We start from the raw sequence: 11,083 nt of genomic DNA, 5'->3' as shown, positions 1-11,083 counted from the left end.
CTCCCTGGGTGCAGTTGAGAGCATGCCATATAATACAGGATAATGCTATATTATTACAGTGCTTACTATATACAGCCAGACAAATCAAATTACAAATGTATTTATCCATACCACATTTTCTAGTAAGCCATGCAACCAATTCTTTATATGTCTGAAATTTGAAGGAAAACACTGTGAGAAGTTGATACACAATAGACAGACACTTTGTACTGCATATTGAGCCAAATTTTAAGGAGCTCAGATCTTTTTAAGCCCATTTTTTCTTTCCACCTTTCCAAAACATTTCAGGTATGTCTGGTTGCCAGATGGGTAGTAGAGATGAAACATAGGCATCTCTCTGGGGGAGGTTTTCTCATAGCTTTGTCCAAAAAAACAAATAATAAAACATCCAGAATCGAGAGTGTGTGCAATTGACTGCTCCTTCCAGACTTTTCCTGGAGTCTCTCAGAGACTACTAGGGCTGAAAAGAGAAAAATAAGTCTTGAGCTTCATTGCATAAGATATTAGACATATACAAGAAAGAAATTTGACTGGAGCACGCCTGGGAAGTAAAATGACAGAGAAGCGTGAGCCAGCCCAACACTCTGCCTGTTTTATGTTCCCAAAATATATGCAATCTTAGGGAATGCATATTTCAAGCACATTTTCCATTCCTGGCCAAATATCTTTCCCAGTAATGAACACCAGCTAGACTTCTGGACAGGTAATAGTCAAGGCTTATATTCATAACAACTTTAAAACTCTAAAATCAGAACCTCACAGTCCCAGTCTGGGGCTTTTCACAACACTTCACCAGCCTCAGCTGTTTCCATATGGATCTTGATTCCATCTTAGTAGGTACTTATTTGCACGTCTCTGATATCTAACCAGTGTCCCATATTCCCAGTGAAACACTCCAAAGACCAGAAACTTTCCTTCATTGGATCTTCCTTTTAGATTTATGACAATAACTGGTGTTTGTCTCATTATTATTGGGTTCTAACTGTGCTTACTCTGGTCATTTTTAAGGTGGATGGGTTGTTCTTGGCTCCTTTCTTCTTTTTTTTTTTTTTCAATATATTTTTAAGTCAGTCTGTGTGCAGCCATCCTCTAGTTTTGTCAAATTTCCAACTGGTTTATTGTCTTTTCTCCAGCTTTATATGCTGTAAGAAACTTCAAATGGATTAAAGGCTGGCCTTTCTGATGGAAACTGTTATCCTTTTTGTGACTTAGCACCTTGGGCTTCAAAGTGTTCTGTCAAATTAATGAAGCAGTTTTCTCTTTTTGAAAGTAGACAGTCCATCTTCAAACACTGCTTTTACAAATGTTTCTCCATTTGAGGTCCTTATAATGCTTCCTACACTTTTTGTACATACCAGCTAGTCTCTATCACATTTCATGTAGTCCTACAATTTTGAAGGTTATTTACCTCTTGTGACCAGTCCTCAGGAACGTTGCCTAAACTGAGTAACTTTTGAAAATGTCTGTGAAAACATCTTTCTATTGAAAACATCTCTTCTGCTGAAAACATCTCTTTCTGTTTCCACTTCCCTAAGATCTCAGCAATATTTCCTTTGACAGAACATCATGTCAAATTTACAGCATTAAAACATTCATAGAGTTTTTTTTTTGCTGTTGTCTCTACAGTTTTGGATCCCTCATCTCAAGGGAAAAAAAAAAACAAAACAGAGTGATCCAAAAAATCATCTTTCTTCCCTGCAAAATCAGATTATTATTGCCATGAATTTCTTCTTGTCTCATGCCAATCTCTCTTTCTTTATTGTCAGCCTTGAAAGTGGTGGTGCTTCTTTACCAACTGTATATTTTATTTGAATTTTTTTTAGTTATTTAGAAGTAAAGAATAAAATATCCAAGAACAGCTTGCATGTCTTTTTTCATACCTTTTCAGATTTGTTTCAGGTTTCTTAATAATCTTCCCATTCACATACACAAATACCTTTATTTTTAATTCACCTCATTATTTGTGTTTCATCCATATAGTAATGGAATGTTTTTCTGTTTTCATTTTCTATTAAAAATAATTCAACAGAAAATAGTATTTGCTGATGTCTGTGAAAGAAAAAGTGTCCTGTTTTTTCAATCAAGTCCACAAATGCTTTAACTGCTAAGGACCAGAAGAAACAATGCAATTATCATCTAATCTCACCTCCCATCTAACAAAGAACTAACTCGCCTATTTCTGAAAAGGTCCTACTGTTTCCTCCTTCCACTATATCATACCTTATTAAAAAAGAGAGCTATTTCTCCACCTAGAAAGAGACAGATAACTTGATTTAAAAGCAGAGAATACACCATATTTCAAGGCACGATTTTTTTCAGAATTTGTTCATCTTGACTTCCAAATTTACCTTCAGTCTGTAGTCTGTGGATCATGTTAAGCTGCATTCCGTGGAAATCAATATTCTCTTATTATCAGAAAATACTGCCCTGTGTAGCTATTAGTAAATTATGATCTTATTATTCCATAAGGCATGTTAGAAGAAACAGGCAACTTCTTAGGAGCTTTAATATATAAATGTATCCACTGAATCCTGTCTGCTGCCTCTGTATCTCTTGAGAAGGGTGTTCACCAGAACAGAGTAGGGCATTTATGCCAAAGCTCCATTTTGCTCTGCTCCTGTTTCACAGTGGAGCTCTGGTCCCTCAGAGCTTGGAACTCAACAGAGGTTTGTTCATTCCTATGCAATGAGCTACAGAGAACCCTAAACTGCTGTTCTAAGGAGAGACAGAATAATGGGAAAGGCTTGGTTTTGACCAGACTGAGTAGCCTACAAGCAGCACAGCTATAGAATGCTAAATTTTGCTTCTTCTAGTCAGGACAGTCCTCCAAAACTACCTGAGCAGACTCTCACACATTAAACCATCATGCTGTGCTGCTGGTTAAGAACAGAGCCTCTAAAACAGAGTTTAAAAAAAAATAATCTGGGCTATGAAGGCTGGGCAGCCAAGCTTTTCCTTATTTTGCAACAAACTCAAATGCCGAGGAAAAAAATACCACAAAACTCTGTAGAACAGAAAGTAACAGCATGAGATACACTATAAATTATCATTGTAGCCAATATCTGCAGGGAACCCATCCCAGACCCAGCATCATGTTCCGCAAAAGACACCATTAACACAACACCAGGAAAATAAGGTCCTGAGATGCACCTTTATACAGCTGCATTTGTGTCTTTAGCCTATCACATAACTATTGAATGGGTTAATAGGGCGTCACCACAGCCAAACTGGCACCAGGTGCCCAAGGAACATACATTCACTGCACATCCACAGAAGCAATGGCTCATCTGGCCTGATTTTACCTCTTGCCTTCCCTCTACCCCTTGTGTACACTTTCCCTTCACTCCTGCATTGGAGTACCACCTTCATCCCTCAGATTCAGCATGTGATAACAGCAAGCTGCAAAGACACTGCACTGAAACACAGCTTTCATGGTAAACACAAGCTATTTCCTCCCCTCTCTTCAGCTGTTATGCAAACTGACAGGATTTCTTTCTTGCCATAATATCCCACAGTGATTCCCAGAATAGTGGGAATGGGATGCCATTGCCTCTAATGTTTGGGACATTTACTGCTAGCAGGTGTATTCTGAGCTACCTTCTGGGAATATAGTCTGCCACAGAATGAGGTTAGTCCAAGTGCCTTATATCAAACCCATGTAGCCTTGGGATACAGTCAAGCAACACTGAAGAATATTATGTTTTCCAAATATCACTGTGTGCTGTAGCACTTGCTAAATCAGTCTCCAGACATACCCCTGAGGAGTAAGACATTTTTTAGCACCTGCCAAGACTAACACCCGCTGGTCAGCCCTGTGGCTGCAGCAGATTTTTTGGCAGAAGGCACTAGAGGCAGTTCTGGATGAGCTACCCTGCAGTCATTTACCCAAGAAAAGAACAGGGATGGTATGAAAAGGGCAGCAGAGCAGGGACCTCTTTTCTATTACCATTAAAGTAGTTCCACTGCTTCCCTCTCTCTGCCATTCTCTAGTGCTGCTCTGACCTTCTCTTCAAGCCATCTGCCTTTGCAGGCTTTGGAACCAGTAAAATGCGTATTATGCATAGGAGCTCATGAGACTAAAACTAGTAAGGAAGCAAATGTGCCCTTTGCCATTCCTTTTTGAACAGCTTTCAATTAATTTTATATGTTGCTAAGCCTCTGGTAGGAATATAATTGTGGTTAAATGAAACCTCTTGCAGGAGTGTCCAGTTAGGTGCATGTGCTTGACTGTGATTGAATATGGAAGTTTAAGTTATCATGCTTTAAGTCCTTCACATTTTCCATCTCCAGGAAGTGATATATCTTAAATTTTAAGCCAAACTTTAGCTCATATCTGGAATGGGCTAAAACAATATGAATTATTTTCAAGAAAGATGATCGCCTAAGTTAATTGAATCAAAAAATTGAGTTTTTATTTTAAAATCTGTTTTATACACTATTATTTCAGTCCAACTTGTAATAGCCTCATAAAAAAAGCTTCATCTCAAAAAAAACAAAATGACAGAGATTAATTATCCATTTTGTGAACCTTTCATTTCTTTTTTTATTTGATTTTATAACTCCTTTTCTGTAATGGCAATAAAGGCAAACATCAAGTTATCTATTTTATACAGATTATTCTTTTCCTGTCATACATACAGACACACCAAGAGCCTCCTTTTCTCCAGGCTAAACACTCCCAGCTCCCTCAGTCACCCACAGGACTCACGCTCCAGAACCTTCATCAGCTCCACTGATCTTCTTTGGGAATGGCACTGGACTTTACCTTGAAATGTTGATCTCATGGCTCTAATTTCAATTTGATTTATACCACAGTCACACTACTGTAAGTGCATTGGTTCTTCTGATTTTGGCCCTATCTGAACAGGCATCAAAAGAAAAATAGCTTTGAATTCCTGTTTGTTTTCACTTATCCCATCTTACCTCTGCAGATAACAACAATTTTATCACTGTTGATAATGCAAATTCAATAGATGTAGAATTCTGCCTCGTGAGATCTCTTAATTGTACAGAACTCGGCTAGCAGCTCCTCTACGATGGTGTATAAATAAAGCTCGTACCAGGAGGGATGACTCCTTCAAGCTGCTTTATTTCACTGAGGACTGGATGTCAGCTAGGATCTACAACCCAACCACACAGCAAGGGAGCAGGCTCAGAGAGCCCCGAGCAAGGGGCGGGGTAGGGTTTATAACCAGGTACAGAGTAGGAGGGGCAGGATACAAAAGATCCAATAGGAACAGGGTTAGGAGGAGGAGTTAGGATGGGGTGATAGGGATACAACAAATGAGAATGAGGGAAGGGGGTGGTAACCAGGGAAGAACCAATTACAATCAGAGAACTTAAGAACCTTCCAGAACAAGGGGTAAGTACAAAGGGGTGATTGACATAACCAAAAGGTGGGAATAATTGATAATTGCATAACTCGGGGGGAGTGGTAGGTTTTGACGGACATCCTGGGAGGTGGGCATCTACACCACAGCCTCTTCCCATGGCATGTCCGGGGGAACTTCTCTCAAGTCCCCTGTCACATCTCCCCTGTTTTTATTAATTAAATAAATATTTCCTAAAGTTTTAACCAACATTCTTTTAAAAACAGATAGTGCAATTAAAACGATAAGGACTATAACTAAAATCCATAAAAGTCCTCGTATAATTGAGGCTGCCCACCGAGGAACGCCCCACTAGGATAGCATGGCATGTCCGGGGGAACTTCTCTTAAGTCCCCTACCACAAATAGTCACAGGAATAAACAACTGGTATGTTATTCTGCTTCATGTATTATTGAAAAAATTGTCAGTCAAATTTCTCATTAGAGGTTATTTACGGTAAGCAGTAGCGGTAGTAAGAAGCTTATATTTTATTCGATTTCCTCAAGTGGTCTTTGTAGTTCTGGTAGTAGGAAAAGTATTAAATTTTAAATTGGGAATTCAACACAAGTTATAAACTAATCTTTCACTGTTTTTTACAGTTCAAAAAGAATCTAAATTTGTTATCATTATGATTTATTGGTGTTTTATATGCTCCTTGCATGCAGATCTCTAGTTATATAAAGATAGCATACCTAATTATTATAATATATTTTTATATTTATGTATTTGCATTTATTTGTGAATATCTGCATTCACGTGATTTGAGATGCAGGTCAGAACAAAGCCAGCTAAAAGTCTTAGCTTTTTCTCTAGATTTTTTTCTCATCTGAGAATAAATGTAGCTGTTCTCCAGTAATACATAAACTTAGGTGTGATAATGTATAAAAAAACTTTTAGATTGCATTAATGTTCCACATTTTCAGCAAATATAAAGCTGTCAAACATTTGATTTTTTGATCCTGTCGAAAAGCATTTTATGAGGCTTCAGGGAAGGTGTATTTCTTGTCACTGCTTCTATAAAAGAAATTATGGTGTTTAGGATAGGTTAAGGGGTTGATTTCCTCAGGCCAGCAAATGACTTCACATTTATACCTGTGTTAAGTATGAAGTGAGTGTGAAATGTCACGAGTAATCAACAACTACTGTGGGAGACTGCTGGGCTTAAAATCAGAAGACATAAAAAACCACTGACGGCTGGTTCTGTCACTCCATCAACCAGAAGTAGCAGGCAAATGCATCATCCTGCCTCCAAGAGGTAACAGATAGTTTTTGCCTGTTAAAATAAAGCAGTCACTCCATAACCTGGCTGCACAAAACCCAAACCATCCTCTAAGACAGGATGACTTTCATCTGCTTTTGCCCAAGAATGTTTTGATGTACTATTTGAATGTGTCCATTTTTATGAACAAGGAGAAAAAGATTTTCACATAAACAAAATCTTCTTCCTTGTTTATGCATTTTTCTTCAAATTGTAATGCAGACACGTGAAGCAAATAAGACATTTTTTAATTTAAAGTCTTTAGCCTCACGCTCTACTTGTGCTATCTGAGCTATGGCCATGTCCTGCTCAAGTTGTTGCAAAGATGCTTTCAGTTAAATCCCCAGAATAAAGATTTCATGCTCTTGTTTGAAGTGGCTGGTATATTATAACTGTTAAATGACTTCCAGTAAGTGCAGTAAAGCATATATTAGAGTAAAGCACATATTATAGAGTGAGGGTTTTTTTGGTTTTTGTTTTGTTTTGTGGTGGTTTTTTGGGGTTTTTTTGTGGGTTTTTTTTTCACAAAACCTGTTGTCACTCACCTAAAATGAAAGAATTTTTTAAAAGCCTCCCATAATGTTAAAAAATTGCATATTCAAGGGGACAAGACTACCCTGTTTGCCTGGTATCCTTCTTCTTTAAAATATCTAATGATATGGGATGTTAATACTTAAGCACAACAAGGGGAAAAATTAACTTTAGTTAGTTCTTTAAAGAAATGTCATAATTGAGTAATAGGAACTAGAAGAATCACTATATACTTTTTTTTTCTATATTTCACTGTTTCACAAATGCTGGGAACTGTCAGAAAGAGGACACTGGACCCTTTACTTCTAATTTTTGGAGGTACTCATGTTTTTATGTTTCTTTCTAAATTTTTAATTAAACTTTGATTTTCATTCTTACTTACTGTATCCTCTTATTACAGAATCTGGCAAACAACCATTTCCAACACACAGTGCCCTTGTATTTGACCCTGCTTAATTTAAAGTTGAATAAATCTGAGGATTTGAACACGGTTCACAGGAATAGACATAAGAGAAATGGGGTTTGCTAGTGCTTTTGAGCCAGCTATGATCTAACTTTCTGACTGAACCCCATTTCAGTATAAAATACAATTTTTTTTCAGCATGTTCAAACAGCACTGTGGTGACTGGAGAGCCATGAAGAGAAGCCACATGTTGGTTAGAGGAAGGCTATAGGCACAGAGCAGGAGGGCAAATTATTATAATGCTTAATTAACATATACTGATGCTGCATTGGAAAAGGAGGAACATGCTCTTGTCTTCAAATAAAACTGCAAGCAATAGTAGACATTAAATTGCCAGAGAATGTGCTTAGAAAACAAAGGTTAAATGCTGACATGAATGGAAAAATCAGTATTTCAGCTTGAACCTCTTTTGGGGGATCAGATGATGCTTCTGGCTTCAGTGGGGCCAGGTGGAGATGCCCCACAGCAGCCTACCACAGCCAAGCTGTCCAGGACTCCCTCCCAAACTGCTCAGGATGGTGCAGGCAGAATGTGCAGCGCTTATAGAGCACATTCACAGGGTGCTGGGTTTCCTGCTGCTCTTGCACAGACTGTTCTGGTGCTGCTGCAAAGTCTCATAGCCCTGGGTTAGAGCAGGCAGGTGACAGGCAGGCTAATCACCATCTCATTTTTACAAAGAGTTCCCCCCTTTTTTTTGAGCTTACCAGAATATGGCTGCACACAGAGTTATAGGAATGGCAAAGAAAAGACTATGTCCTAAGGTTTTAGTGATCACCAGAGGAGAAATATGTCTCCACAGGATCATCCAGTTAATCTTAAAACAGGGAGAGTTAGTCACCCTGGCAAGGCTGTATTCATTCAGAGCACTGTTAGACACTATGCCGAAGTTCTGCCATCTACAGGAGGCCATGACCCATTTCCAGCTACAGCTGCAATAAAATCAATCCTAAAAACAAGATTTTACCTGAAAGCAGAATGCAACTAACCTATATATCTTTGTTTCCAGATGTTTTTACACTGCTCATCTTTCTAAAAAGCAGTTTATATAGTTATTTTTGTGTCCCTCTAGCAGCAAAAATGCATTGTGTCCTCCAAAAAATTCTTTTTCAATTTAAAACTGCAGTGCACTTTTATCATATGTTCAGAGAAATGCTTAAGTCAATAATGTTTTCTTTGCTACCTTCACTTAATTTCATACAAATCAAAATGCTGTGGTCAGAGCCTGATGTATATGATTAATTATTAATTACCTCACTATGTAGTACACAAAAACATTGTTTAACATGTCTGCATCAAGTTATTTAAATGGATGTTTACTAGGCATAGTCTAATTTACTACAGCTTTCACATGTAAAATTGTTCTTACTCTTGTGGGAACAAAAACTTTAGAAGACAGTATCTTTAAATGTGTGTAGCACCAATTCAGGGGTTTGTTGCACATATTTTATAGCTGATAATCAAAAGGTTGTTTAGCTTGAGGACCCATGAAAATCTCTAGGTGAAGCAATTTTGCTAGACATATAAAAATTCAATAGTTACTTTACTATAGTAAATTTAATTCTATAATTAAGGTAGGGTGAGATGCTGGAGTAGTAAGGTGAACATACATCAGTGTTCAAAACAGAAGAGGTTGTTTTATGTCTTTAGTAAGTATTAAATATCCTTGCATCAAATAAGTATTTATTGTATTTAATAAATCTTGGCTTTAGGAACTTTTCATGTCTACTTAGATTTTCTCTGCTCCTTTTGTTCTGTTATTATCAGGTGAACTGAACTGTATGGAGCTGCCTGAATCAAAACAGCTAAAACAAACTAAAATTGATAAGAGCCTGTAAAGGTTATTTCAATGGAAAATTTTCATCTATTTAAAAATACTGAGATCCCTTTCATAGCTGAATAACACTCAGAAATATAACCAGTTGCTAATCACCCCTTTGAATGGGGGGCTGTAACTGAAGGAAAAGGCAGAGAAAAAGAAAACATTTCTTTTGCTGTGCTTGGCATATCTTGGGCATGTTTTCATATGGGGATGGATATTTTTTCTCCATGAAGGTAAGATCACAGAAGCTCCAAAACATTAATTCTAAAGTCAAGAATGAGAAAGTCTTTATTATGCTAACTTGTTTATTTTGTTGTTGTTACATACCACTGTCCTGGGTAGAAGACAGTGCAGAAGAATGAATTTGCTGTTATCTGCCAAAGCAGCTTGCTTTCAGATCCAAAATTGCAGAGAACTGAACCAATCTCTACTACAGAAATTGTTTATAATGAAAACACTTTTTTTTTTTTTTTTTTTTTTTTTTTTTTTTTTTTTTTTTTGCAATAGCATGTGACAAAGTAATATGCCATGGTGGTAACTGTTCATAAACAAGAGGCAAGCCTCTTTTGATTACAGAGCAATAAGGCAAAGGAAGAAATCTTACAAGACTCAGTCAAAGCTGAAGGCAATAAATGACTAAAAACAGCTTGTTCAAAGGCACTGCAACGGGTGCAGATGCTTTTTCACTAGTGTAATTCTAAAACTCTTATTTTCTTACTCATCATTTAACCTTAGTATTGGTTTTACTTCACCAAACACCATCTAGGACCTTCTGTCTTAGGTTTAATAAGTTAGAGACACTATCCAAAACCTGATGGAGCTCAACTAGATCTGAAAGGTGAGTTTATAAACAGATGTGAGTTTATAAAAGATGTGTGTGACTGAAACTGAAATCAGACAGCCTAAAAGACAGAGATGAGCTGGGCTCACTGCCTGCTTCTCTCCTTTGACCCCATAAGGGAGCAGGGTCTAGCACAAGTGGTAGGCTCATGGCCTGAGGCACTCATGGCTCAAACCTAGTTCTGGGTGCTAAATCAGACACCTCCAGATACTTTGCATCTGGCCTACTTTTTGGCACCTGTACTAAACCAGTTCTTTCCCTCATTTGTCACATGGCAAGTTTCTTTATGTGAGTTCAGTTCCAATTCAAACAGGAACAAGTTTCAATGTTCAGATTCTTACATTGTCAAACTCTCAGGGACAGATGAATGAGCCAAAAAATGATCAAAAAAAGTGTAGGATATTGAAAACAGCATGAGATCCAGACTGTTTTGTAAGTGATCCCATGTGGTTAAGTATATCACATACATGTACCTATGCTGAAAGGAAATTTCTACTTTAAAGAAAATTTTGCAGAAATGCTTTGTTCAGGACATGGATGTGATAAAACTACATTATTTTAACACTCTCATCCAGCTCAGTAGACTTGCTTTTCATTGCAAACTATTTCTTTAACATTGAAAGTTATTTTTCTCTTTTATTTGCAGTACAGAAGAACAGTTCTGTGGTTTTCCTGAACTATATGAATGCATTGAGTCATTTCTGACTCTGATGAAGTATGAAGGTAATATGTGAAGAAGCAGCATACTGAGTAGAAATTCATCCTTGCTATGAATGATTCATGAAGATTCTCTTCTAGAATA

This window comes from Lonchura striata, chromosome 3 (assembly GCF_050655825.1).
Source record: "Lonchura striata isolate lonStrDom1 chromosome 3, ASM5065582v1, whole genome shotgun sequence".
NCBI lineage: Eukaryota > Metazoa > Chordata > Aves > Passeriformes > Estrildidae > Lonchura > Lonchura striata.
Note: the sequence above shows the minus strand (reverse complement) of the source record.